The sequence below is a fragment of the Pygoscelis adeliae genome, unplaced genomic scaffold (genome assembly GCF_000699105.1).
Source record: "Pygoscelis adeliae isolate BGI_AS28 unplaced genomic scaffold, ASM69910v1 Scaffold88, whole genome shotgun sequence".
Classification (NCBI taxonomy): domain Eukaryota; kingdom Metazoa; phylum Chordata; class Aves; order Sphenisciformes; family Spheniscidae; genus Pygoscelis; species Pygoscelis adeliae.
The window spans coordinates 575,952-581,009 of NW_008825616.1; positions in this window are offsets into that span (position 1 = coordinate 575,952).

Below are 5,058 nucleotides of genomic sequence, written 5' to 3' on the forward strand. Positions count from 1 at the left end.
CATAGCAGAGGGGTTCCATCCCCCTGATCATTTTCGTCACCCTCCTCTGAACCTGCTCCAACAGGTCCGTGTCTTTCTTATGCTGAGGGCTCCAGAGCTGGATGCGGTACTGCAGGGGGGGTCTCCTGCTGATCTTTTTTGTTCTGAGGAGCATACTGTCTGATGATGCTTAGTCATGCCTTCCTCCTGCCAGGCTGCCTGTATTTTAGCATATCACCCACCAAACAAACCTTTAAAAAAAGAAGAATCCACCCCACCCCACCCCGGCTTTATACCAGTCAACACAACTGCAGAAAAAACCCTTCCAGCAGGTGCTGAACCCATGACTAATTCCTCCCCACTGCCATTCATAAATGCTGAGAGTTGGCAAATAATGGGAACAGAACTATTTGGAATGTGCCGGGATGTTTCAAGAAATAAACAGTCATAGAGTAAGTCCACGCAAAGCCTATCTTTGAGAATCAAGTATTTCTTGAAGGAAAATATTTTTTAAATGCTTGTGGTGTGCAGAAAACAATATAGTTATCTTTTCAATTGCCTCAGTCCATCTCATGGCCCTGTGCTGTTCGTTAATGGGGTTTATTATTCTCACAGGGTACCTAAGCCTGAAATGTCACTGCTGATTTTAATACTAGTGGGGTCAGTTCACGCTCTTTTCCCAAGGAAGTACGTACGGGTATGTTTCTAAAGCACCTAAATAGCTTTGGATGTTAAATCCCCATAAAGACAGTTACAGCACCAGTGTGCAAATGAGACAGAAATGATGTCACGTAACTCAGGCACTTACAGTACAGACATGTAGATTGGATGACCCACCATAGTCAGCAAGGAAAAATATTCATCCCTGTGTCATGATTCAGCTCTTCTATTTTAGATATCAGCAGTAGAATAAAATACCTCATGCTCAGAACTCCACTGAATATATTATCTGTATCTCAGCTACCAATGAGGAAAGCTTGGGTGGATGACTCTTCTCTAGATGCCCACATTTGATGGGCTTTTCGCTCCGGCTACCTCAATCTGAAAGGACAGGTCCTTGAAAACATGGTGTGTGCTCACCACATTTTATTTTTGTTTTATTCTTGCCCAGAACATTGTTCCTTTGCTGAGCTGAATGCCTGGAACTTCAGTTCATGTCTGAAGCTGCTTGGGATCAGTGTTTGCTCTGACTTACATGTCTCCTGCACTGTAACGTGATGAGTGGAAATGGATTGAGTGAGAGGATTTCCAAGTACTACATTTAGAAGCCAAAATCCAGGTTTAGTCTGTACAGTTAATTTATTGTCTCCATAGTAGAGCAATCCAAAGCAAACTTCTGCCCAGACTCAGACCTTGAGTAAATTTTATGAAAATCTCTCCAAGGTCCCAGATACATAATATCTATATTCCCACAAAAAAAAAAAACCCAAAACCCAAAAAACCAAAAAAGCACAAAACCAAAGCAACCCTCCCGGAGGTTCCTAAGATGTTCTGCTGATTATTTGGTCTTGTGGGTAGAGTACATGCTTGTTTGATAGGGTGGGGTTGGGTCTGGTGTGGCATTTTCTGCAGAGTGGACAGTGGACCTTGCGCGGGGATATGTGTCCACATGTACCCAATTTTAAGACGGAAATTTTACAATAGTAGTGTAAATCTCTGCATAAAAGTGAATCTTGGGATGAACTGAGTAGCGCTGGGATCACCCAATGGGATTGAATTCTACCCATCGCTTGTGGGTGTTGCTGAAGCATCAGCAGTAATAATACCATATTAATAAACCATCTCCAGGCAAACATGTCTGCACGTCCCTGTCTTACTGAAGCAATCATCGCACTGGACTATGGAGGTCCCAAAAATTTCCTTCAGGTTGTGTCATTTGGGACACACACGTCAACACAGACACCAAAGGCAGCAGATTGGAGTTGAAGGACATGAGGTAGGAGAAACACCGTGGCAGTGGACTGGAGAGATCTCTGCCTCCATCAAGTCCTCTTAGAATATTAATCTCTTTTCTCTGGTTCAGCAATGCAAAATTCCCCCAGGAGGTTGCAGGAGGGACCCTCTTTTACTGTCCAAAAAATGGAGTTTCATACATTTTGAAAAAAAGAAAGTGGAAAGAGAAGGCTGATGCATGCATGTGGGAGACAACTAGCAAATACAAAATATTTCATTAATACTTTCCAGTATCACAGGCATGATGAGCAAAGCCCGGAATGAACAGAGGCAGTATTAGTAACTACTACTCATTGTTAATTGTTATTAATTTATAAATCCCTAATAATCACCGTTCTTGCCAAGGATTACAGGCACTGACTGGGATCATGCTGTGCTTGACTCTACACCAAAACAGCAAAAAGACAATTACCTCACTGTGCCATTTACAGTCTAGTTTCTAGTTTCTTTTGAAACCATTGTTTTCATCAAAATGCATATTTATGATGTTTGCCCAGTGATTCATGATACCATCAAACAGAAAAGTGAGCAACTGAAAAAAAAAATACCATTTTAAGCAACATTAAAGTGTGCAGGAACTGGATGAAAAATGACAGAGGACAAATTCTTCAAAGTAAAGCCCAAATTTCCATAACTTTCTGGGGCCAAACTGTAAATGAAAAGTGGCAGATTAATTTCACATTTCTGTTTCGGAGAATGGGAGTGAATTCTAGTCCGGGAAAAGTTATCAACACCCCCATAAGCTGGAGTTTTGCTTTCTGACACTTTTCTTTGCACCTCTCTTACATTCACATTACAGCTGACTCACATTGTCACGTCCCGCTCAGCAGCGAAGTGTGGGCATGTCGGTTGTGCGAGCATTTCATCACCCGATGAAATGTTGCCGCAAAAGGCTGGAAACTGCATTGTTTCCAACTGCATGCTCAAAGTCCCCGTTTAGAGGCATTCCCAGAGGACAACTGTCCTGCTCCAAAGCTCTCTGATGCCATCCCTTAGAGGATGCTGTCCCCTGGGGACCGGAGCCTGTTGTTTCCCAGTACCCTGCAGACAGCTGTGGGATTGGTTTCCACGCTTGCTGCAGGTGATAATGGAGAATTTTACCCTCCAGAATGAGCGTGGCCACTGGGCTAAAGGGAACAGATTCAAACCACGAGTCAATGCAGTGAACTGTGTTTATGCTTCGTGTTTCTCCCCTTACATATGCTGTTCGGTAGCATGAAAAGGTGTGAGCGTTGTCTGGTACAGCTCTGCCAGCAGAAGCTGTGAGGATAATTACACGGACAAGACCACTTATTTTTTCTTGGTATAGTATGTGCACAGTGGTGAAGCTGCCTGATCAAACCTCCCCTACTATAAGCCTGCTTTAACTGAGAGATGCAACATTTGAGACATGAATGAAATCTAGATTAAGAATCAACCTAGTGAATTTAGGAAATAGCAAGATCTTTGGCCATGTTCACAGAGGAGGTGATGCATCTGGCATCACATCTAGACGCTTTTGGCTCCCTTTACAAATGCAAATAACAGGACTTATTGACAGCTGTGTCAATGAAGACGGCGGTGAGTGCATGGGTAGAGCAGTGATGCGTATGTAATGATACCTCTGCAGCACTGCAGGCTTAAGTGCATGTGATATCAGATAAGACCAGTATTAATAAATGCTGATACTAATGTGACACCCATGTTATGAACTCATAGCCTGGCCCTGTTTCATCAACTGAAGGGGCTTTTCCTGGGAGATGAATAATTAGCCTCACAGCTGCAGAATTTAGAAGGATGCTGTGGTTGCTCAGGGAGTCATAGGACACCTGAGACCACGTTGAAGTTCTCCTCATCCTAAAGAAACAGACCGTTTCTGTTAAAAGTGACTCTTCATCCATAGCTAACGATATAGTGCTTATGATAAATGGGTTTGGGAGCCTAGGAGCATCTGCTACAGGGCACTGAGACACACATATAGGAGCCAACTTCCCATTGCTGCTATTTAGAACAGGGGTGGTGGATTAAAGTGATCCTTTCCAAGGTCAAAGCTGGAGTCTGTTTCAGAGCCAGGGTAAATACTTAAGAAATCCTGACTACTGTCCAGACCTTGTTTTTACGTACACAAGCACTGCAACAAATGCAGTCAGATAAACATTGTTAAATAATACAGAAAAAATATCAAGATGCCAAATTCTGCTCCAATGCCCAGTTTGCCATAAAAGCAAAGATTTGAAATGTAAAACCCCAGAAGATGACTGAAAATATGTGCCACAGGGGACTGGTTTATATTTCTAGCAGAAGTCAAAAATACTGTTATAAGAAGTTTCAAGGTTAGACTTGGTTCATGGCATACAGATTTGCGGGTGGCAAAATGTGTGCCCTAGGCTGTGTTGGCAATTTCATGCTGCTCACGGACAGGGCTTAAAATACAGCAACCATCTAGAAAGCTAAATAAAGTTCTCTCAGGATGAATATACAGCCACAATTTATGGGAACACACCAGAATAATTTGAGCCACATGTTTTTGTGTAGAGCAGCTTTGACTAAGATCATCTCGGAGATCTAATGAGCTGCTCCTGCTCATGAGACCTACAGGGAAAAGGTGCAGGTTAAAGAAGGGAAACAAAATCAGAGGATGCTTAGCTCCCAGGAATAATGTCCTGAGGAAATGGAGATGACATTGCTGCCGTCCAACTGTGGGGAGGGAGGGATTGTACCAGGTACCTGTCACCCCATGGCCGACCCTTCCTACATTAATTTATTGAGGACTTTGTTACTTGCTGCATTTACCGCCTGCCATCCTGGGATGACTGAAAAGAAAACGGGCTTGCCTGATGAGCAGTTTTGGGGGATCAGCTTCTAATCACAGCTCAGACACTAGCATCAAACATTTCTCTTCAATGAACATATCCTTCTCTTTTCTAGAGAACCCCTTTTTAGTCATTATCAATAAGATGAGATTATGTAAAAACATCCATTATGGATACCAGCACCCACATATCTTGTCTTTATCTGAGTTAGATGCTCACTGTATATGACTACATAGGGCTTTGCAACCAATTTTGCGTGTGTCTCTGTCAAAGTCTGCCTGTGTCTGTGTCTGGTTCCCATCCATGGGTGAAAACATATTCGGGAAGGGAGGGG